Here is a 25,530-nt window from a genome sequence, read left to right on the forward strand (position 1 = left end):
GATGCAAGATAAGTGCACGGTTTGCGTCGAACGTACCATAGGATAGGAAATCATTTTGGATGCACTCAATGGACCTCCTTGGTGATGTGGGTCATGTGGAATCTTTCTTGTGTCCATTTGGAGACAGTGTTAGTGTCGGGGCAAGCTTGGTGCATGGTTTGCGCTAGACGTACCATAGGCTCTGAGATCGTTTTGGACGCAACCGATGGTACCACTAGGTGACGAGGCTCAAGTGGTAGCTCATTTTGGTACATTTGGACATAGTGCTAATCTTGATGTAAGATAGGTGCACGGTTTGCATCGAACGTACCATAGGATAGGAAATCATTTTGGATGCACCCAATGGAACTCCTAGGTGACATGGGTCGTGTGGAATGTCACTTCTTTTCGTTTAGAGATAGTGCTAATCTTGACGCAAGATAGGTGCACAGTTTGCGTCGAGCGTAACATAGGCTCGAAAATCATTTTGCATGCACCCGACGGAGCTCCTTGGTGAGGTGGATCATGTGGAATCTCTCTTCTTTTCGTATGGAGGTAGTGTTAGCGTCGGTGCAGGATAGGTGCATGGTTTGCACTAGAGGTACAATAGGCTCAAAAATCATTTTGGTCGCACCCGATGGTACCTCTAGGTGATGAGGCTCAAGTGGAAGCTCATTTCGGTACGTTTGGACATAGTGCTAATCTTGATGCAAGATAGGTGCACGGTTTGCGTCGAACGTACCATAGGATAGGAAATTATTTTGGATGCACCCAATGGAACTCTTCGGTAACGTGGGTTATGTGGAATCTCAATTCTTTCTGTTGGGAGACAGTGTTAGCGTCAGAGCAAGCTAGGTGTATGGTTTGCGCTAGACGTACCATAGGCTCTAAGATCATTTTGGACGCAACCGATGGTACCACTAGGTGATGAGGGTCAAGTGGAAGCTCGTTTTGGTCTGTTTAGAGATAGTGCTAATCATGACACAAGATAAGTGCATGGTTTGCGTCGAACGTACCATAGGCTAGGAAATCATTTTTGATGCACCCAATGGACCTCCTTGGTGATGTGGGTCATGTGGAATCTCTCCTCTTTCTGTTTCAAGGTAGTGTTAGCGTCGATGCAAGATAGGTGCATGGTTTGCACTAGACGCACCATAGGCTTAGAAATCATTTTGGTTGCACCCGATGGTACCACTAGGTGGCGAGGCTCAAGTGGTAGCTCATTTTGGTACGTTTGGACATAATGCTAATCTTGATGCAAGATAGGTGCACAGTTTGTGTTGAACGTACCATAGGATAGGAAATCATTTTGGATGCACCCAATGGAACTCCTAGGTGACGTGGGTCATGTGGAATGTCACTTCTTTATGTTTAGAGATAGTGCTAATCTTGACGCAAGATAGGTGCACGGTTTGCGTCGAGCGTAACATAGGCTCGGAAATCATTTTGCATGCACCCGATGGAGATCCTTGGTGACGTCGATCATGTGGAATCTCTCTTCTTTCCGTTTGGAGGTTGTGTTAGCGTCGGTGCAAGATAGGTGCATGGTTTGCACTAGACGTACCATAGGCTCAGAAATCGTTTTGGTCGCACCCGATGGTACCACTAGGTGACGAGGCTCAAGTGGAAGCTCATTTCGGAACATTTGGAGATAGTGCTAATCTTGACGCAAGATAGGTGCATGGTTTGCGTCGAACGTACCATAGGCCAGGATATCATTTTGAATGCACCCAATAGAACTCCTAGGTGACGTGGGTTATGTGGAATCTCACTTCTTTCCGTTTGGACACAGTGTTAGTGTCGAAGCAAGCTAGGTGCATGGTTTGCGCTAGATGTACCATAGGCTCTAAGATCATTTTGGACGCAACCGATGGTACCACTAGGTGACGAGGCTCAAGTGGAAGCTCATTTTGGTCCATTTAGAGAAATTGCTAATCTTGATGCAAGATAACTGCATGGTTTGCGTCGAACATACCATAGGCTAGGAAATCATTTTTGATGCACCCAACGGACCTCCTTGGTGATGTGGGTCATGTGGAATCTCTCCTCTTTCTGTTTCGAGGTAGTGTTAGCATTGGTGCAAGATAGGTGCATGGTTTGCACTAGACGCACCATAGGCTCAGAAATCATTTTGGTCGCACCCGATGGTACCACTAGGTGATGAGGCTCAAGTGGTAGCTCATTTTGGTATGTTTGGACATTGTGCTAATCTTGATACAAGATAGGTGCACGGTTTGGGTCGAACGTACCATAGGATAGGAAATCATTTTGGATGCACCCAATGGAACTCCTAGGTGACATGGGTCATGTGGAATGTCACTTCTTTTCGTTTAGAGATAGTGCTAATCTTGACACAAGATAGATGCACGGTTTGCGTCGAGCGTAACGTAGGCTCAAAAATCATTTTGCATGCACCCGATGGAGCTCCTTGGTGATGTGGATCATGTGGAATCTCTATTCTTTTCGTTTGGAGGTAGTGTTAGTGTCGGTGCAAGATAGGTGCATGGTTTGCACTAGACGTACCATAGGCTCAAAAATCGTTTTGGTCGCACCCGATGGTACCACTAGGTGACGAGGCTCAAGTGGAAGCTCATTTTGGTATGTTTGGACATAGTGCTAATCTTGACGCAAGATAGGTGCACAGTTTGCGTCGAGCGTAACATAGGCTCGAAAATCATTTTGCATGCACCCGACGGAGCTCCTTGGTGAGGTGGATCATGTGGAATCTCTCTTCTTTTCGTATGGAGGTAGTGTTAGCGTCGGTGCAGGATAGGTGCATGGTTTGCACTAGAGGTACAATAGGCTCAAAAATCATTTTGGTCGCACCCGATGGTACCTCTAGGTGATGAGGCTCAAGTGGAAGCTCATTTCGGTACGTTTGGACATAGTGCTAATCTTGATGCAAGATAGGTGCACGGTTTGCGTCGAACGTACCATAGGATAGGAAATTATTTTGGATGCACCCAATGGAACTCTTCGGTAACGTGGGTTATGTGGAATCTCAATTCTTTCTGTTGGGAGACAGTGTTAGCGTCAGAGCAAGCTAGGTGTATGGTTTGCGCTAGACGTACCATAGGCTCTAAGATCATTTTGGACGCAACCGATGGTACCACTAGGTGATGAGGGTCAAGTGGAAGCTCGTTTTGGTCTGTTTAGAGATAGTGCTAATCATGACACAAGATAAGTGCATGGTTTGCGTCGAACGTACCATAGGCTAGGAAATCATTTTTGATGCACCCAATGGACCTCCTTGGTGATGTGGGTCATGTGGAATCTCTCCTCTTTCTGTTTCAAGGTAGTGTTAGCGTCGATGCAAGATAGGTGCATGGTTTGCACTAGACGCACCATAGGCTTAGAAATCATTTTGGTTGCACCCGATGGTACCACTAGGTGGCGAGGCTCAAGTGGTAGCTCATTTTGGTACGTTTGGACATAATGCTAATCTTGATGCAAGATAGGTGCACAGTTTGTGTTGAACGTACCATAGGATAGGAAATCATTTTGGATGCACCCAATGGAACTCCTAGGTGACGTGGGTCATGTGGAATGTCACTTCTTTATGTTTAGAGATAGTGCTAATCTTGACGCAAGATAGGTGCACGGTTTGTGTCGAGCGTAACATAGGCTCGGAAATCATTTTGCATGCACCCGATGGAGATCCTTGGTGACGTCGATCATGTGGAATCTCTCTTCTTTCCGTTTGGAGGTTGTGTTAGCGTCGGTGCAAGATAGGTGCATGGTTTGCACTAGACGTACCATAGGCTCAGAAATCGTTTTGGTCGCACCCGATGGTACCACTAGGTGACGAGGCTCAAGTGGAAGCTCATTTCGGAACATTTGGAGATAGTGCTAATCTTGATGCAAGATAGGTGCATGGTTTGCGTCGAACGTACCATAGGCCAGGATATCATTTTGAATGCACCCAATAGAACTCCTAGGTGACGTGGGTTATGTGGAATCTCACTTCTTTCCGTTTGGACACAGTGTTAGTGTCGAAGCAAGCTAGGTGCATGGTTTGCGCTAGATGTACCATAGGCTCTAAGATCATTTTGGACGCAACCGATGGTACCACTAGGTGACGAGGCTCAAGTGGAAGCTCATTTTGGTCCATTTAGAGATATTGCTAATCTTGATGCAAGATAACTGCATGGTTTGCGTCGAACATACCATAGGCTAGGAAATCATTTTTGATGCACCCAACGGACCTCCTTGGTGATGTGGGTCATGTGGAATCTCTCCTCTTTCTGTTTCGAGGTAGTGTTAGCATTGGTGCAAGATAGGTGCATGGTTTGCACTAGACGCACCATAGGCTCAGAAATCATTTTGGTCGCACCCGATGGTACCACTAGGTGATGAGGCTCAAGTGGTAGCTCATTTTGGTATGTTTGGACATTGTGCTAATCTTGATACAAGATAGGTGCACGGTTTGGGTCGAACGTACCATAGGATAGGAAATCATTTTGGATGCACCCAATGGAACTCCTAGGTGACATGGGTCATGTGGAATGTCACTTCTTTTCGTTTAGAGATAGTGCTAATCTTGACACAAGATAGATGCACGGTTTGCGTCGAGCGTAACGTAGGCTCAAAAATCATTTTGCATGCACCCGATGGAGCTCCTTGGTGATGTGGATCATGTGGAATCTCTATTCTTTTCGTTTGGAGGTAGTGTTAGTGTCGGTGCAAGATAGGTGCATGGTTTGCACTAGACGTACCATAGGCTCAAAAATCGTTTTGGTCGCACCCGATGGTACCACTAGGTGACGAGGCTCAAGTGGAAGCTCATTTTGGTATGTTTGGACATAGTGCTAATCTTGACGCAAGATAGGTGCACGGTTTGCGTCGAACGTATCATAGGATAGGAAATCATTTTGGATGCACCCAATGGAACTCCTCGGTAACGTGGGTTATGTGGAATCTCAATTCTTTCTGTTTGGAGACAGTGTTAGTGTCGGAGCAAGCTAGGTGCATGGTTTGCGCTAGACGTACCATAGGCTGAGATCATTTTGGACGCAACCGATGGTACCACTAGGTGACGAGGCTCAAGTGGAAGCTCGTTTTGGTCCATTTAGATATAGTGCTAATCTTGACGCAAGATAACTGCACGGTTTGCGTCGAACGTACCATAGGCTAGGCAATCATTTTTGATGCACCCAATGGACCTCCTTGGTGATGTGGGTCATGTGGAATCTCTCCTCTTTCTATTTTGTGGTAGTGTTAGCGTCGGTGCAAGATAGGTGCATGGTTTGCACTAGACGTACCATAGGCTCAGAAATCATTTTGGTCACACCTGATGGTACCACTAGGTGACGAGGCTCAAGTGGTAGCTCATTTTGGTACATTTGGACATAGTGCTAATCTTGATCCAAGATAGGTGCACGGTTTGCATCGAACGTACCATAGGATAGGAAATCATTTTGGATGCACCCAATGGAACTCATAGGTGACATGGGTCATGTGGAATGTCACTTCTTTTCGTTTAGAGATAGTGCTAACCTTGACGCAAGATAGGTGCACAGTTTGCGTTGAGCGTAACATAGGCTCGAAAATCATTTTGCATGCACCCGACGGAGCTCCTTGGTGAGGTGGATCATGTGGAATCTCTCTTCTTTTTGTATGGAGGTAGTGTTAGCGTCGGTGCAAGATAGGTGCCTTGTTTGCACTAGACGTACCATAGGCTCAAAAATCATTTTGGTCGCACCCGATGGTACCACTAGGTGACGAGGCTCAAGTGGAAGCTCATTTCGGTACGTTTGGACATAGTGCTAATCTTGACGCAAGATAGGTGCATGGTTTGCGTCGAACGTACCATAGGATAGGAAATCATTTTGGATGCACCCAATGGAATTCTTCGGTAACGTGGGTTTTGTGGAATCTCAATTCTTTCCATTGGGAGACAGTGTTAGCGTCGGAGCAAGCTAGGTGCATGGTTTGCGCTAGACGTACCATAGGCTCTGAGATCGTTTTGGACGCAACCGATGGTACCACTAGGTGACGAGGCTCAAGTGGAAGCTCGTTTCGGTCCGTTTAGAGATAGTGCTAATCATGACGCAAGATAAGTGCACGGTTTGCGTCGAACGTACCATAGGGTAGGAAATCATTTTTGATGCACCCAATGGACCTCCTTGGTGATGTGGGTCAAATGGAATCTCTCCTCTTTCTATTTCAAGGTAGTGTTAGCGTCGATGCAAGATAGGTGGATGGTTTGCACTAGACGTACCATAGGCTCAAAAATCGTTTTGGTCGCACTCGATGGTACCACTAGGTGACGAGGCTCAAGTGGAAGCTCATTTCGGTACATTTGGACATAGTGCTAATCTTGACGCAAGATAGGAGCACGGTTTGCGTCGAACGTACCATAGGATAGAAAATCATTTTGGATGCACCCAATGGAACTCTTCGGTAACGTGGGTTATGTGGAATCTCAATTCTTTCCGTTGGGAGACAGTGTTAGCATCGGAGCAAGCTAGGTGCATGGTTTGCGCTAGACGTACCATAGGCTCTGAGATCGTTTTGAACGCAACCGATGGAACCACTAGGTGACGAGGCTCAAGTGGAAGCTCGTTTCGGTCCGTTTAGAGATAGTGCTAATCATGACACAAGATAAGTGCACGGTTTGCGTCGAACATACCATAGGCTAGGAAATCATTTTTGATGCACCCAATGGACCTCCTTGGTGATGTGGGTCATATGGAATCTCTCCTCTTTCTATTTCAAGGTAGTGTTAGCGTCGATGCAAGATAGGTGCATGGTTTCCACTAGACGCACCATAGGCTTAGAAATCATTTTGGTCGCACCCGATGGTACCACTAGGTGACGAGGCTCAAGTGGTAGCTCATTTTGGTACATTTGGACATAGTGCTAATCTTGATGCAAGATAGGTACACGGTTTGCGTCGAACGTACCATAGGATAGGAAATCATTTTGGATGCACCCAATGGAACTCCTAGGTGACATGGATCATGTGGAATCTCCTTCTTTCCGTTTGGAGGCTGTGTTAGCGTCGGTGCAAGATAGGTGCATGGTTTGCACTAGATGTACCATAGGCTCAAATATCATTTTGGTTGCACCCAATGGTACCACTAGGTGAGGTGGCTCAAGTGGAAGCTCATTTCAGTACGTTTGGACATAGTGCTAATCTTGACGCAAGATAGGTGCACAGTTTGCGTCGAACGTACCATAGGATAGGAAATCATTTTGGATGCACCCAATGGAACTCTTCGGTAATATGGGTTATGTGGAATCTCTATTCTTTCCGTTTGGAGACAGTGTTAGTGTCGGAGCAAGCTAGGTGCATGGTTTGCGCTAGACGTACCATAGGCTCTAAGATCGTTTTGGACGCAACCGATGGTACCACAAGGTGACGAGGCTCAAGTGGAAGCTCATTTCGGTCCATTTAGAGATAGTGCTAATCTTGACGCAAGATAACTGAACGGTTTGCGTCGAACATACCATAGGCTAGAAAATCATTTTTGATGCACCCAATGGACCTCCTTGGTGATGTGGGTCATGTGGAATCTCTCCCCTTTCTATTTCGAGGTAGTGTCAGCATCGGTGCAAGATAGGTGCATGGTTTGCACTAGACGCACCATAGGCTCAGAAATCGTTTTGGTCGCACCCGATGGTACCACTAGATGATGAGGCTCAAGTGGTAGCTTATTTTGGTACATTTGGACATAGTGCTAATCTTGATGCAAGATAGATGTACGGTTTGCGTCGAACGTACCATAGGATAGGAAATCATTTTGGATGCACCCAATGGAACTCCTAGGTGACATGGGTCATGTGGAATGTCACTTCTTTTCGTTTAGACATAGTGCTAATCTTGACGCAAGATAGATGCACGGTTTGCGTCGAGCGTAACATAGGCTCGAAAATCATTTTGCATGCACCCGATGGAGCTCCTGGTGACGTGGATCATGTGGAATATCTCTTCTTTTCGTTTGGAGGTAGTGTTAGCGTCGGTGCAAGATAGGTGCATGGTTTGCACTAGATGTATCATAGGCTCAAAAATCGTTTTGGTCGCACCCGATGGTACCACTAGGTGACGAGGCAGAAGTGGAAGCTCATTTCGGTACGTTTGGACATAGTGCTAATCTTGATGCAAGATAGGTGCACGGTTTGTGTCAAACGTACCATAGGATAGGAAATCATTTTGGATGCACCCAATGGAACTCTTCGGTAACGTGGGTTTTGTGGAATCTCAATTCTTTCTGTTTGGAGATAGTGTTAGTGTCGGAGCAAGCTAGGTGCATGGTTTGCGCTAGATGTACCATAGGCTCTGAGATCATTTTGGACGCAACCGATGGTACCACAAGGTGACGAGGCTCAAGTAGAAGCTCGTTTCGGTCCATTTAGAGATAGTGCTAATCTTGACGCAAGATAAGTGCACGGTTTGCGTCAAACGTACCATAGGCTAGGAAATCATTTTTGATGCACCCAATGGACCTCCTTGGTGATGTGGGTCATGTGGAATCTCTCCTCTTTCTATTTCAAGGTAGTGTTACGTTGGTGCAAGATAGGTGCATGGTTTGCACTAGACGCACCATAGGCTTAGAAATCATTTTGGTCGCACCCGATGGTACCACTAGGTGACGAGGCTCAAGTGGTAGCTCATTTTGGTACGTTTGGACATAGTGCTAATCTTGATGCAAGATAGGTACACGGTTTGCGTCGAACGTACCATAGGATAGGAAATCATTTTGGATGCACCCAATGGAACTCCTAGGTGACGTGGGTCATGTGGAATGCCACTTCTTTCCGTTTAGAGATAGTGCTAATCTTGACGCAAGATAGGTGCACGGTTTGCGTCGAGCGTAACATAGTCTCGGAAATCATTTTGCATGCACCCGATGGAACTCCTTGGTGACGTGGATCATGTGGAATCTCTCTTCTTTCCAATTGGAGGTAGTGTTAGCGTCGGTGCAAGATAGGTGCATGGTTTGCACTAGAAGTACCATAGGCTCAAATATCGTTTTGGTCACACCCAATGGTACCACTAGGTGATGAGGCTCAAGTGGAAGCTCATTTCGGTATGTTTGGACATAGTGCTAATCTAGATGCAAGATAGGTGCACGGTTTGCGTCGAACGTACCATAGGATAGGAAATCATTTTGGATGCATGACATGGGTCATGTGGAATGTCAGTTCTTTCCGTTTAGAGATAGTGCTAATCTTGACACAAGATAGGTGCACGGTTTGCATCGAGCGTAACATAGGCTCAAAAATTATTTTGTATGCACCCGATGGAGCTCCTTGGTGACGTGAATCATGTGGAATCTCTCTTCTTTTCGTTTGGAGGTAGTGTTAGTGTCGGTGCAAGATAGGTGCATGGTTTGCACAAGACATAGGCTCAAAAATCGTTTTGGTCGCACCCGATGGTACCACTAGGTGATGAGGCTCAAGTGGAAGCTCATTTCAGTACATTTGGACATAGTGCTAATCTTGATGCAAGATAGGTGCATGATTTGCGTCGAACGTACCATTGGATAGGAAATCATTTTGGATGCACCCAATGGAACTCTTCGGTAACGTGGGTTATGTGGAATCTCAATTCTTTCCGTTTGTAGACAGTGTTAGTGTCGGAGCAAGCTAGGTGCGTGGTTTGCGCTAGACGTACCATAGGATCTGAGATCATTTTGGACGCAACCGATGGTACCACTAGGTGACGAGACTCAAGTGGAAGCTTGTTTCGGTCCGTTTAGAGATAGTGCTAATCTTGACGCAAGATAAGTGCATGGTTTGCGTCGAATGTACCATAGGCTAGGAAATCATTTTTGATGCACCCAATGGACCTCCTTGGTGATGTGGGTCATGTGGAATCTCTCCTCTTTCTATTTCAAGGTAGTGTTAGCATCGGTGCAAGATAGGTGCATGGTTTGCACTAGACACACCATGGGCTCAGAAATTGTTTTGGTCACACCCGATGGTACCACTAGGTGACGAGGCTCAAGTGGTAGCTCATTTTGGTACGTTTGGACATAATGCTAATCTTGATGCAAGATAGGTGCATGGTTTGCGTTGAACGTACCATAGGATAGGAAATCATTTTGGATGCACCCAATGGAACTCCTAGGTGACATGGGTCATGTGGAATGTCACTGCTTTCCGTTTAGAGATAGTGCTAATCTTGACGCAAGATAGGTGCACGGTTTGCGTCGAGCGTAACATAGGCTCGGAAATCATTTTGCATGCACCCAATGGAGCTCCTTGGTGACGTGGATGATGTGGAGTCTCTCTTCTTTCCATTTGGAGGTAGTGTTTGCGTCGGTGCAAGATAGGTGTACGGTTTGCACTAGACGTACCATAGGCTCAAAAATCGTTTTGGTCGCACCCGATGGTACCACTAGGTGACGAGGCTCAAGTGGAAGCTCATTTCGGTACGTTTGGACATAGTGCTAATCTTGACGCAAGATAGGTGCACGGTTTGCGTCGAACGTACCATAGGATAGGAAATCATTTTGGATGCACCCAATGGAACTCTTCGGTAACGTGGGTTATGTGGAATCTCAATTCTTTCTGTTTGGAGACAGTGTTAGTGTCAGAGCAAGCTAGGTGCATGGTTTGCGCTAGATGTACCATAGGCTCTAAGATCATTTTGGATGCAACCGATGGTACCACTAGGTGACGAGGCTCAAGTGGAAGCTCATTTCGGTCCATTCAGAGATAGTGCTAATCTTGACGCAAGATAAGTGCATGGTTTGCGTCGAACGTACCTTAGGCTAGGAAATCATTTTTTGATGCACCCAATGGACCTCTTTGGTGATGTGGGTCATGTGGAATCTCTCCTCTTTCTGTTTCGAGGTAGTGTTAGTGTCGGTGCAAGATAGGTGCATGGTTTGCACTAGACGCACCATTGGCTCAGAAATCATTTTGGCCGCACCCGATGGTACAACTAGGTGACGAGGCTCAAGTGGTAGCTTATTTTGGTACATTTGGACATAGTGCTAATCTTGATGCAAGATAGGTGCATGGTTTGCGTCGAACGTACCATAGGATAGGAAATCATTTTGGATGCATGACATGGGTCATGTGGAATGTCAGTTCTTTCCGTTTAGAGAAAGTGCTAATCTTAACACAAGATAGGTGCACGGTTTGCGGTGAGCGTAACATAGGCTCGAAAATCATTTTGCATGCACCTGATGGAGCTCCTTGGTGACGTGGATCATGTGGAATCTCTCTTCTTTTCGTTTGGAGGTAGTGTTTGCGTCGGTGCAAGATAGGTGCATGGTTTGCACTAGCCGTACCATAGGCTCAAAAATCGTTTTGGTCGCACCCGATGGTACCACTAGGTGACGAGGCTCAAGTGGAAGCTCATTTTGGTATGTTTGGACATAGTGATAATCTTGATGCAAGATCGGTGCACAGTTTGCGTCGAACGTACCATAGGATAGGAAATCATTTTGGATGCACCCAATGGAACTTTTCGGCAACTTGGGTTATGTGGAATCTCAATTCTTTCTGTTTGTAGACAGTGTTAGTGTCGGAGCAAGCTAGGTGCGTGGTTTGCGCTAGATCCATAGGCTCTAAGATTGTTTTCGACGCAACTGATGGTACCACTAGGTGACGAGACTCAAGTGGAAGCTCGTTTCGGTCCGTTTAGAGATAGTGCTAATCTTGACGCAAGATAAGTGCATGGTTTGCGTCGAACGTACCATAGGCTAGGAAATCATTTTTGATGCACCCAATGGACCTCCTTGGTGATGTGGGTCATGTGGAATCTCTCCTCTTTCTGTTTCAAGGTAGTGTTAGCATTGGTGCAAGATAGGTGCATGGTTTGTACTAGACGCACCATAGGCTCAGAAATCGTTTTGGTCGCACCCAATGGTACCACTAGGTGACGAGGCTCAAGTGGTAGCTCATTTTGGTACGTTTGGACATAGTGCTAATCTTGATGCAAGATAGGTGCACGGTTTGCGTCGAACATACCATAGGATAGGAAATCATTTTGGATGCACATAATGGAACTCCTAGGTGACATGGGTCATGTGGAATGTCACTTCTTTCTGTTTAGAGATAGTGCTAATCTTGATGCAAGATAGGTGTACGGTTTGCGTCGAGCGTAACATAGGCTCGGAAATCATTTTGCATGCACCCGATGGAGCTCCTTGGTGACGTGGATCATGTGGAATCTCTCTTCTTTCCGTTTGGAGGTAGTGTTAGCGTCGGTGCAAGATAGGTGCATGGTTTGCACTAGACGTACCATAGGCTCAAAAATTGTTTTGGTCGCACCCGATGGTACCACTAGGTGACGAGGCTCAAGTGGAAGATCATTTCGGTATGTTTGGACATAGTGCTAATCTTGACGCAAGATAGGTGCACGGTTTGCGTCGAACGTACCATAGGATAGGAAATCATTTTGGATGCACCCAATGGAACTCTTTGGTAACGTGGGTTTTATGGAATCTCAATTCTTTCCATTTGGAGACAGTTTTAGTGTCGGAGCAAGCTAGGTGCATGGTTTGCGCTAGACGTACCATAGGCTCTGAGATCGTTTTGGACGCAACCGATGGTACCACTAGGTGACAAGGCTCAAGTGGAAGCTTGTTTCGATCCGTTTAGAGATAGTGTTAATATTGACGCAAGATAAGTGCATGGTTTGCGTCGAACGTACCATAGGCTAGGAAATCATTTTTGATGCACCCAATGGACCTCCTTGGTGATGTGGGTCATGTGGAATCTCTCATCTTTCTGTTTCGAGGTAGTGTTAGCATCGGTGCAATATAGGTGCATGGTTTGTACTAGATGCACCATAGGCTCAGAAATCGTTTTGGTCGCACCCGATGGTACCACTAGGCGACGAGGTTCAAGTGGTAGCTCATTTTGGTACGGTTGGACATTGTGCTAATCTTGATGCAAGATAGGTGCACGGTTTGCGTCGAACGTACCATAGGATTGGAAATCATTTTGGATGCACCCAATGGAACTCCTAGGTAATGTGGGTCATGTGGAATGTCACTTCTTTCTGTTTAGAGATAGTGCTAATCTTGACGCAAGATAGGTGCACAGTTTGCGTTGAGCGTAACATAGGCTCGGAAATCATTTTGCATGCACCTGATGGAGCTCCTTGGTGACGTGGGTCATGTGGAATCTCTCTTCTTTCTATTTGGAGGTAGTGTTAGCGTCGGTGCAAGATAGGTGCATGGTTTGCACTAGACGTACCATAGGCTCAAAATTCATTTTGGTCGCACCTGATGGTACCACTAGGTGACGAGGCTCAAGTGGAAGCTCATTTCGGTATGTTTGGACATAGTGCTAATCTTGACGCAAGATAGGTGCATGGTTTGCGTCGAACATACCATAGGCTAGGAAATCATTTTTTATGCACCCGATGGAGCTCCTTGGTGACGTGGATCATATGGAATCTTTCTTCTTTCCATTTGGAGGTAGTGTTAGCGTGGGTGCAAGATAGGTGCATGGTTTGCACTAGACGTACCATATACTCAGAAATTGTTTTGGTCGCACCCGATGGTACCACTAGGTGATGAGGCTCAAGTGGATGCTCATTTCGGTATGTTTGGACATAGTGCTAATCTTGACGCAAGATAGGTGCACGGTTTGCGTTGAACGTACCATAGGATAGGAAATCATTTTGGATGCACCCAATGGAACTCTTCGGTAACGTGGGTTTTGTGGAATCTCAATTCTTTCCATTTGGAGACAGTTTTAGTGTCGGAGCAAGCTAGGTGCATGGTTTGCGCTAGATGTACCATAAGCTCTGAGATCATTTTGGACGCAACCGATGGTACCACTAGGTGACAAGGCTCAAGTGGAAGCTTGTTTCGGTCCGTTTAGAGATAGTGTTAATCTTGACGCAAGATAAGTGCATGGTTTGCGTCGAACGTACCATAGGCTAGGAAATCATTTTTGATGCACCCAATGGACCTCCTTGGTGATGTGGGTCATGTGGAATCCCTCATCTTTCTGTTTTAAGGTAGTGTTAGCGTCGGTGCAAGATAGGTGCATGGTTTGCACTAGACGCACCATAGGCTCAGAAATCGTTTTGGTCGCACCCGATGGTACCACTAGGTGACGAGGTTCAAGTGGTAGCTCATTTTGGTACGTTTGGACATTGTGCTAATCTTGATGCAAGATAGGTGCACGGTTTGCGTCGAATGTACCATAGGATAGGAAATCATTTTGGATGCACCCAATGGAACTCCTAGGTGATGTGGGTCATGTGGAATGTCACTTCTTTCTGTTTAGAGATAGTGCTAATCTTGACGCAAGATAGGTGCACGGTTTGCGTTGAGCGTAACATAGGCTCGGAAATCATTTTGCATCCACCCGATGGAGCTCCTTGGTGACGTGGGTCATGTGGAATCTCTCTTCTTTCTATATGGAGGTAGTGTTAGCGTCGGTGCAAGATAGGTGCATGGTTTGCACTAGACGTACCATAGGCACAAAAATCATTTTGGTCGCACCCGATGGTACCACTAGGTGACGAGGCTCAAGTGGAAGCTCATTTCGGTATGTTTGGACATAGTGCTAATCTTGACGCAAGATAGGTGCACGGTTTGCATCGAACATACCATAGGCTAGGAAATCATTTTTGATGCACCCGATGGAGCTCCTTGGTGACGTGGATCATGTGGAATCTTTCTTCTTTCCATTTGGAGGTAGTGTTTGCGTGGGTCCAAGATAGGTGCATGGTTTGCACTAGACGTACCATATGCTCAGAAATCGTTTTGGTCGCACCCGATGGTACCACTAGGTGACGAGGCTCAAGTGGAAGCTCATTTTGGTACATTTGGAGATAGTGCTAATCTTGACGCAAGATAGGTGCACGGTTTACGTCGAACATACCATAGGCTAGGAAATCATTTTGGATGCACCCAATGGAACTCCTAGGTTATGTGGGTTATGTAGAATCTCACTTCTTTCCGTTTGGAGACAGTGTTAGTGTCGATGCAAGCTAGGTGCATGGTTTGCGCTAGACGTACCATAGCCTCTGAGATCATTTTGGTCGCAACCGATGGTACCACTAGGTGACGAGGCTCAAGTGGAAGCTCATTTCGGTCCGTTTAGAGATAGTGCTAATCTTGACGCAAGATAAGTGCAGGGTTTGCGTCGAACGTATCATAGGCTAGGAAATCATTTTTGATGCACCCAATGGAGCTCCTTGGTGATGTGGGTCATGTGGAATCTCTCCTCTTTCTGTTTGGAGGTAGTGTTAGCGTCGGTGCAAGATAGGTGCATGGTTTGCACTAGACGTACCATAGGCTTAGAAATCATTTTGGCCGCACCCGATGGGACCACTAGGTGACGAGGCTCAAGTGGAAGCTCATTTCGGTATGTTTGGACATAGTGCTAATCTTGACGCAAGATAGGTGTATGGTTTGCGTTGAATGTACCTTAGGCTAAGAAATCATTTTTGATGCACCCAATGGACCTCCTTGGTGATGTGGGTCATGTGGAATCTTTCTTCTTTCCGCTTGGATGTAGTGTTAGCGTCGGTGCAAGATAGGTGCATGGTTTGCACTAGACGTACCATAGGCTCAGAAATCATTTTGGTCGCACCTGATGGTACCACTAGGTGACGAGGCTCAAGTGGAAGCTCATTTCGGTACATTTGGAGATAGTGCTAATCTTGACACAAGATAGGTGCACGGTTTGCGTCGAACATACCATAGGCTAGGAAATCATTTTGGATGCACCCAATGGAACTCCTAGGTGACGTGGGTTATGTGGAATCTCACTTCTTTCTGTTTGGAGACAGTGTTAGTGTCAGTGCAAGCTAGGTGGATGGTTTGCGCTAGACGTACCATAGGCTCTGAGATCATTTTGGTCGCAACCGATGGTACCACTAGGTGACGAGGCTCAAGTGGAAGCTCGTTTCGGTCCGTTTAGAGATAGTGCTAATCTTGACGCAAGATAGTTGCACGGTTTGCGTCGAACGTTCCATAGGCTAGGAAATCATTTTTGATGCACCCAATGGAGCTCCTTGATGATGTGGGTCATGTGGAATCTCTCCTCTTTCTGTTTGGATGTAGTGTTAGCGTTTGTGCAAGATAGGTGCATGGTTTGCACTAGACGTACCATAGGTTCAGAAATCATTTTGGCCGCACCCGATGGGACCACTAGGTGACGAGGCTCAAGTGGAAGCTCATTTCGGTATGTTTGGGCATAGTGCTAATCTTGACGAAAGATAGGTGCACGGTTTGCGTCGAAAGTGCCATAGGCTAGGAAATCATTTTTGATGCACCCAATGGACCTCCTTGGTGATGTGGGTCATGTGGAATCTTTCTTCTTTCCACTTGGAGGTAGTGTTAGCGTCGGTGCAAGATAGGTGCCTGGTTTGCACTAGATATACCATAGGCTCAGAAATCGTTTTGGTCGCACCCGATGGTAGCACTAGGTGATGAGGCTCAATTGGAAGCTCATTTCGGTACATTTGGAGATAGTGCTAATCTTGACGCAAGATAGGTGCACGGTTTGCGTCGAACATACCATTGGCTAGGAAATCATTTTGGATGCACCTAATGGAACTCCTAGGTGACGTGGGTTATGTGGAATCTCACTTCTTTCTGTTTGGAGACAGTGTTAGTGTCGGTGCAAGCTAGGTGCATGGTTTGCGCTAGATGTACCATAGGCTCTGAGATCCTTTTGGATGCAACCGATGGTACCACTAGGTGACGAGGCTCAAGTGGAAGCTCATTTCGGTCCGTTTAGAGATAGTGCTAATCTTGACGCAAGATAAGTGCACGGTTTGCGTCGAACGTACCATAGGCTAGGAAATCATTTTTGATGCTCCCAATGGGTCATTTGGAATCTCTCCTCTTTCTGTTTGGAGGTAGTGTTAGCGTCGGTGCAAGATAGGTGCATGGTTTGCACTAGACGTACCATAGGCTCAGAAATCATTTTGGTCACACTCGATGGTACCACTAGGTGACGAGGCTCAAGTGGAAGCTCGTTTCGGTCCGTTTAGAGATAGTGCTAATGTTGACGCAAGATAAGTGCACGGTTTGCGTCGAACGTACCATAGGCTAGGAAATCATTTTTGATGCACCCAATGGACCTCCTTGGTGATGTGGGTCATGTGGAATCTCTCCTCTTTCTGTTTGGAGGTAGTGTTAGCGTCGGTGCAAGATTGGTGCATGGTTTGCACTAGACGTACCATAGGCTCAGAAATCATTTCGGTCGCACCCGATGGTACCACTAGGTGATGAGGCTCAAGTGGTAGCTCATTTTGGTACGTTTGGACATTGTGCTAATCTTGACGCAAGATAGTTGCATGGTTTGCATCGAACGTACCATAGGATAGGAAATCATTTTGGATGCACCCAATGGAACTCCTATGTGACGTGGGTCATGTGGAATGTCACTTCTTTCCATTTAGAGATAGTGCTAATCTTGACGCAAGATAGGTGCACGGTTTGTGTCGAGCGTAACATAGGCTCGGAAATCATTTTGCATGCACCCGATGGAGCTCCTTAGTGACATGGGTCATGTGGAAACTCTCTTCTTTCTGTTTGGAGGTAGTATTAGCGTCGGTGCAAGATAGGTGCATGGTTTGTACTAGATGTATCATAGGCTAAAAAATCATTTTGGTCGTACCCGATGGTACCACTAGGTGACGAGGCTCAAGTGGAAGCTCATTTCTGTATGTTTGGACATAGTGCTAATCTTGACGCAAGATAGGAGCATAGTTTGCGTCGAATGTACCATAGGCTAGGAAATCATTTTAGATGCACCCAAAGGACCTCCTTGGTGATGTGGGTCATATGGAATCTTTCTTCTTTCCGTTTGGCGGTAGTGTTAGCGTCGGTGTAAGATAGGTGCATGGTTTGCGCTAGACGTACCATAGGCTCTGAGATCATTTTGGACGCAACCGATGGTACCACTAGGTGACAAGGCTCAAGTGGAAGCTTGTTTCGGTCTGTTTAGAGATAGTGTTAATCTTGACGCAAGATAAGTGCATGGTTTGCGTCGAACATACCATAGGCTAGGAAATCATTTTTGATGCACCCAATGGACCTCCTTGGTGATGTGGGTCATGTGGAATCTCTCATCTTTCTGTTTCAAGGTAGTGTTAGCATCGGTGCAAGATAGGTGCATGGTTTGCACTAGACGCACCATAGGCTCAGAAATCATTTTGGTCGCACCCGATAGTACCACTAGGTGACGAGGTTCAAGTGGTAGCTCCTTTTGGTATGTTTGGACATTGTGCTAATCTTGATGCAAGATAGGTGCACAGTTTGCGTCAAACGTACCATAGGATAGGAAATCTTTTTGGATGCACCCAATAGAACTCCTAGGTGACGTGGGTCATGTGGAATGTCACTTCTTTCTGTTTAGAGATAGTGCTAATCTTGACGCAAGATAGGTGCACGGTTTGCGTTGAGCGTAACATAGGCTCGAAAATCATTTTGCATGCACCCGATGGAGCTCCTTGGTGACGTGGGTCATGTGGAATCTCTCTTCTTTCTATTTGGAGGTAGTGTTAGCGTCGGTTCAAGATAGGTGCTTGGTTTGCACTAGACGTACCATAGGCTCAAAAATCATTTTGGTCGCACCCGATGGTACCACTAGGTGACGAGGCTCAAGTGGAAGCTCATTTCGGTATGTTTGGACATAGTGCTAATCTTGACGCAAGATAGGTGCACGGTTTGCGTCGAACATACCATAGGCTAGGAAATCATTTTTGATGCACCCGATGGAGCTCCTTGGTGACGTGGATCATGTGGAATCTTTCTTCTTTCCATTTGGAGGTAGTGTTAGCGTGGGTGCAAGATAGGTGCATAGTTTGCACTAGACGTACCATATGCTCAGAAATCATTTTGGTCGCACCCGATGGTACCACTAGGTGACGAGGCTCAAGTGGAAGCTCATTTCAGTATGTTTGGACATAGTGCTAATCTTGATGCAAGATAGGTGCACGGTTTGCGTCGAACGTACCATAGGCTAGGAAATCATTTTTGATGCACCCAATGGACCTCCTTGGTGATGTGGGTCATGTGGAATCTTTCTTCTTTCTGTTTGGAGGTAGTGTTAGCATCAGTGCTAGATAGGTGCATGGTTTGCACTAGATGTACCATAGGCTCAAAAATCATTTTGGTCACACCCGATGGGACCACTAGGTGACAAGGCTCAAGAGGAAGCTCATTTCGGTATGTATGGACATAGTGCTAATCTTGATGCAAGATAGGTGTATGGTTTGCGTCGAACGTACCTTAGGCTAAGAAATCATTTTTGATGCACCCAATGGACCTCCTTGGTGATGTGGGTCATGTGGAATCTTTCTTCTTTCCGCATCGAACATACCATAGGATAGGAAATCATTTTGGACGCACATAATGGAACTCCTAGGTGACATGGGTCATGTGGAATGTCACTTCTTTCTATTTAGAGATAGTGCTAATCTTGATGCAAGATAGGTGCACGGTTTGCGTCGAGCATAACATAGGCTCGGAAATCATTTTGCATGCACCCGATGGAGCTCCTTGGTGACGTGGATCATGTGGAATCTCTCTTCTTTCCGTTTGGAGGTAGTGTTAGCGTCGGTGCAAGATAGGTGCATGGTTTGCACTAGACGTACCATAGGCTCAAAAATTGTTTTGGTCGCACCCGATGGTACCACTAGGTGACGAGGCTCAAGTGGAAGATCATTTCGGTATGTTTGGACATAGTGCTAATCTTGACGCAAGATAGGTGCACGGTTTGCGTCGAACGTACCATAGGATAGGAAATCATTTTGGATGCACCCAATGGAACTCTTTGGTAACGTGGGTTTTATGGAATCTCAATTCTTTCCATTTGGAGACAGTTTTAGTGTCGGAGCAAGCTAGGTGCATGGTTTGCGCTAGACGTACCATAGGCTCTGAGATCGTTTTGGACGCAACCGATGGTACCACTAGGTGACAAGGCTCAAGTGGAAGCTTGTTTCGGTCCGTTTAGAGATAGTGTTAATATTGACGCAAGATAAGTGCATGGTTTGCGTCGAACGTACCATAGGCTAGGAAATCATTTTTGATGCACCCAATGGACCTCCTTGGTGATGTGGGTCATGTGGAATCTCTCATCTTTCTGTTTCGAGGTAGTGTTAGCGTCGGTGCAATATAGGTGCATGGTTTGTACTAGATGCACCATAGGCTCAGAAATCGTTTTGGTCGCACCCGATGGTACCACTAGGCGACGAGGTTCAAGTGGTAGCTCATTTTGGTACGGTTGGACATTGTGCTAATCTTGATGCAAGATAGGTGCACGGTTTGCGTCGAACGTACCATAGGATTGGAAATCATTTTGGATGCACCCAATGGAACTCCTAGGTAATGTGGGTCATGTGGAATGTCACTTCTTTCTGTTTAGAGATAGTGCTAATCTTGACGCAAGATAGGTGCACGGTTTGCGTTGAGCGTAACATAGGCTCGGAAATCATTTTGCATGCACCCGATGGAGCTCCTTGGTGACGTGGGTCATGTGGAATCTCTCTTCTTTCTATTTGGAGGTAGTGTTAGCATCGGTGCAAGATAGGTGCATGGTTTGCACTAGACGTACCATAGGCTCAAAATTCATTTTGGTCGCACCTGATGGTACCACTAGGTGACGAGGCTCAAGTGGAAGCTCATTTCGGTATGTTTGGACACAGTGCTAATCTTGACGCAAGATAGGTGCACGGTTTGCGTCGAACATACCATAGGCTAGGAAATCATTTTTTATGCACCCGATGGAGCTCCTTGGTGACGTGGATCATGTGGAATCTTTCTTCTTTCCATTTGGAGGTAGTGTTAGCGTGGGTGCAAGATAGGTGCATGGTTTGCACTAGACGTACCATGTGCTCAGAAATCGTTTTGGTCGCACCCGATGGTACCACTAGGTGACGAGGCTCAAGTGGAAGCTCATTTCAGTATGTTTGGACATAGTGCTAATCTTGATGCAAGATAGGTGCACGGTTTGCGTCGAACGTACCATAGGCTAGGAAATCATTTTTGATGCACCCAATGGACCTCCTTGGTGATGTGGGTCGTGTGGAATCTTTCTTCTTTCCGTTTGGAGGTAGTGTTAGCATCAGTGCCAGATAGGTGCATGGTTTGCACTAGATGTACCATAGGCTCAAAAATCATTTTGGTCACACCCGATGGGACCACTAGGTGACGACGCTCAAGAGGAAGCTCATTTCGGTATGTATGGACATAGTGCTAATCTTGACGCAAGATAGGTGTATGGTTTGCGTCGAACGTACCTTAGGCTAAGAAATCATTTTTGATGCACCCAATGGACCTCCTTGGTGATGTGGGTCATGTGGAATCTTTCTTCTTTCCGCATCGAACATACCATAGGATAGGAAATCATTTTGGATGCACATAATGGAACTCCTAGGTGACATGGGTCATGTGGAATGTCACTTCTTTCTGTTTAGAGATAGTGCTAATCTTGATGCAAGATAGGTGCACGGTTTGCGTCGAGCGTAACATAGGCTCGGAAATCATTTTGCATGCACCCGATGGAGCTCCTTGGTGACGTGGATCATGTGGAATCTCTCTTCTTTCCGTTTGGAGGTAGTGTTAGCGTCGGTGCAAGATAGGTGCATGGTTTGCACTAGACGTACCATAGGCTCAAAAATTGTTTTGGTCGCACCCGATGGTACCACTAGGTGACGAGGCTCAAGTGGAAGATCATTTCGGTATGTTTGGACATAGTGCTAATCTTGACGCAAGATAGGTGCACGGTTTGCGTCGAACGTACCATAGGATAGGAAATCATTTTGGATGCACCCAATGGAACTCTTTGGTAACGTGGGTTTTATGGAATCTCAATTCTTTCCATTTGGAGACAGTTTTAGTGTCGGAGCAAGCTAGGTGCATGGTTTGCGCTAGACGTACCATAGGCTCTGAGATCGTTTTGGACGCAACCGATGGTACCACTAGGTGACAAGGCTCAAGTGGAAGCTTGTTTCGGTCCGTTTAGAGATAGTGTTAATATTGACGCAAGATAAGTGCATGGTTTGCGTCGAACGTACCATAGGCTAGGAAATCATTTTTGATGCACCCAATGGACCTCCTTGGTGATGTGGGTCATGTGGAATCTCTCATCTTTCTGTTTCGAGGTAGTGTTAGCGTCGGTGCAATATAGGTGCATGGTTTGTACTAGATGCACCATAGGCTCAGAAATCGTTTTGGTCGCACCCGATGGTACCACTAGGCGACGAGGTTCAAGTGGTAGCTCATTTTGGTATGGTTGGACATTGTGCTAATCTTGATGCAAGATAGGTGCACGGTTTGCGTCAAACGTACCATAGGATTGGAAATCATTTTGGATGCACCCAATAGAACTCCTAGGTAATGTAGGTCATGTGGAATGTCACTTCTTTCTGTTTAGAGATAGTGCTAATCTTGACGCAAGATAGGTGCACGGTTTGCGTTGAGCGTAACATAGGCTCGGAAATCATTTTGCATGCACCCGATGGAGCTCCTTGGTGATGTGGGTCATGTGAAATCTCTCTTCTTTCTATTTGGAGGTAGTGTTAGCGTCGGTGCAAGATAGGTGCATGGTTTGCACTAGACGTACCATAGGCTCAAAATTCATTTTGGTCGCACCTGATGGTACCACTAGGTGACGAGGCTCAAGTGGAAGCTCATTTTGGTATGTTTGGACATAGTGCTAATCTTGACGCAAGATAGGTGCACGGTTTGTGTCGAACATACCATAGGCTAGGAAATCATTTTTTATGCACCCGATGGAGCTCCTTGGTGACGTGGATCATGTGGAATCTTTCTTCTTTCCATTTGGAGGTAGTGTTAGCGTGGGTGCAAGATAGGTGCATGGTTTGCACTAGACGTACCATATGCTCAGAAATCGTTTTGGTCGCACCCGATGGTACCACTAGGTGACAAGGCTCAAGTGGAAGCTCATTTCGGTATGTTTGGACATAGTGCTAATCTTGACGCAAGATAGGTGCACGGTTTGCGTTGAACGTACCATAGGATAGGAAATCATTTTGGATGCACCCAATGGAACTCTTCGGTAACATGGGTTTTGTGGAATCTCAATTCTTTCCATTTGGAGACAGTTTTAGTGTCGGAGCAAGCTAGGTGCATGGTTTGCGCTAGATGTACCATAAGCTCTGAGATCATTTTGGACGCAACCGATGGTACCACTAGGTGACAAGGCTCAAGTGGAAGCTTGTTTCGGTCCGTTTAGAGATAGTGTTAATCTTGACGCAAGATAAGTGCATGGTTTGCGTCGAACGTACCATAGGCTAGGAAATCATTTTTGATGCACCCAATGGACCTCCTTGGTGATGTGGGTCATGTGGAATCCCTCATCTTTCTGTTTCAAGGTAGTGTTAGCGTCGGTGCAAGATAGGTGCATGGTTTGCACTAGACGCACCATAGGCTCAGAAATCGTTTTGGTCGCACCCGATGGTACCACTAGGTGACGAGCTTCAAGTGGTAGCTCATTTTGGTACGTTTGGACATTGTGCTAATCTTGATGCAAGATAGGTGCACGGTTTGCGTCGAACGTACCATAGGATAGGAAATCATTTTGGATGCACCCAATGGAACTCCTGGGTGACGTGGGTCATGTGGAATGTCACTTCTTTCTGTTTAGAGATAGTGCTAATCTTGACGCAAGATAGGTGCACGGTTTGCGTTGAGCGTAACATAGGCTCGGAAATCATTTTGCATGCACCCGATGGAGCTCCTTGGTGACGTGGGTCTTGTGGAATCTCTCTTCTTTCTATTTGGAGGTAGTGTTAGCGTCGGTGCAAGATAGGTGCATGGTTTGCACTAGACGTACCATAGGCACAAAAATCATTTTGGTCGCACCCGATGGTACCACTAGGTGACGAGGCTCAAGTGGAAGCTCATTTCGGTATGTTTGGACATAGTGCTAATCTTGACGCAAGATAGGTGCACAGTTTGCATCGAACATACCATAGGCTAGGAAATCATTTTTGATGCACCCGATGGAGCTCCTTGGTGACGTGGATCATGTGGAATCTTTCTTCTTTCCATTTGGAGGTACTGTTTGCGTGGGTCCAAGATAGGTGCATGGTTTGCACTAGACGTACCATATGCTCAGAAATCGTTTTGGTCGCACCCGATGGTACCACTAGGTGACGAGGCTCAAGTGGAAGCTCATTTTGGTACATTTGGAGATAGTGCTAATCTTGACACAAGATAGGTGCACGGTTTACGTCGAACATACCATAGGCTAGGAAATCATTTTGGATGCACCCAATGGAACTCCTAGGTGATGTGGGTTATGTGGAATCTCACTTCTTTCCGTTTGGAGACAGTGTTAGTGTCGATGCAAGCTAGGTGCATGGTTTGCGCTAGATGTACCATAGGCTCTGAGATCGTTTTGGTCGCAACCGATGGTACCACTAGGTGATGAGGCTCAAGTGGAAGCTCGTTTCGGTCCGTTTAGAGATAGTGCTAATCTTGACGCAAGATAAGTGCCGGGTTTGCGTCGAACGTATCATAGGCTAGGAAATCATTTTTGATGCACCCAATGGAGCTCCTTGGTGATGTGGGTCATGTGGAATCTCTCCTCTTTCTGTTTGGAGGTAGTGTTAGCGTCGGTGCAAGATAGGTGCATGGTTTGCACTAGACGTACCATAGGCTCAGAAATCATTTTGGTCGCACCTGATGGTACCACTAGGTGACGAGGCTCAAGTGGAAGCTCATTTCGGTACATTTGGAGATAGTGCTAATCTTGACACAAGATAGGTGCACGGTTTGCGTCGAACATACCATAGGCTAGGAAATCATTTTGGATGCACCCAATGGAACTCCTAGGTGACGTGGGTTATGTGGAATCTCACTTCTTTCTGTTTGGAGACAGTATTAGTGTCAGTGCAAGCTAGGTGGATGGTTTGCGCTAGACGTACCATAGGCTCTGAGATCATTTTGGTCGCAACCGATGGTACCACTAGGTGACGAGGCTCAAGTGGAAGCTCGTTTCGGTCCGTTTAGAGATAGTGCTAATCTTGACGCAAGATAATTGCACGGTTTGCGTCGAACGTTCCGTAGGCTAGGAAATCATTTTTGATGCACCCAATGGAGCTCCTTGATGATGTGGGTCATGTGGAATCTCTCCTCTTTCTGTTTGGATGTAGTGTTAGCGTTTGTGCAAGATAGGTGCATGGTTTGCACTAGACGTACCATAGGTTCAGAAATCATTTTGGCCACACCCGATGGGACCACTAGGTGACGAGGCTCAAGTGGAAGCTCATTTCGGTATGTTTGGACATAGTGCTAATCTTGACGGAAGATAGGTGCACGGTTTGCGTCGAAAGTGCCATAGGCTAGGAAATCATTTTTGATGCACCCAATGGACCTCCTTGGTGATGTGGGTCATGTGGAATCTTTCTTCTTTCCAATTGGAGGTAGTGTTAGCGTCGGTGCAAGATAGGTGCCTGGTTTGCACTAGACGTACCATAGGCTCAGAAATCGTTTTGGTCGCACCCGATGGTAGCACTAGGTGATGAGGCTCAATTGGAAGCTCATTTCGGTACATTTGGAGATAGTGCTAATCTTGACGCAAGATAGGTGCACGGTTTGCGTCGAACATACCATTGGCTAGGAAATCATTTTGGATGCACCT

This window comes from Miscanthus floridulus, chromosome 11 (genome assembly GCF_019320115.1).
Source record: "Miscanthus floridulus cultivar M001 chromosome 11, ASM1932011v1, whole genome shotgun sequence".
NCBI lineage: Eukaryota > Viridiplantae > Streptophyta > Magnoliopsida > Poales > Poaceae > Miscanthus > Miscanthus floridulus.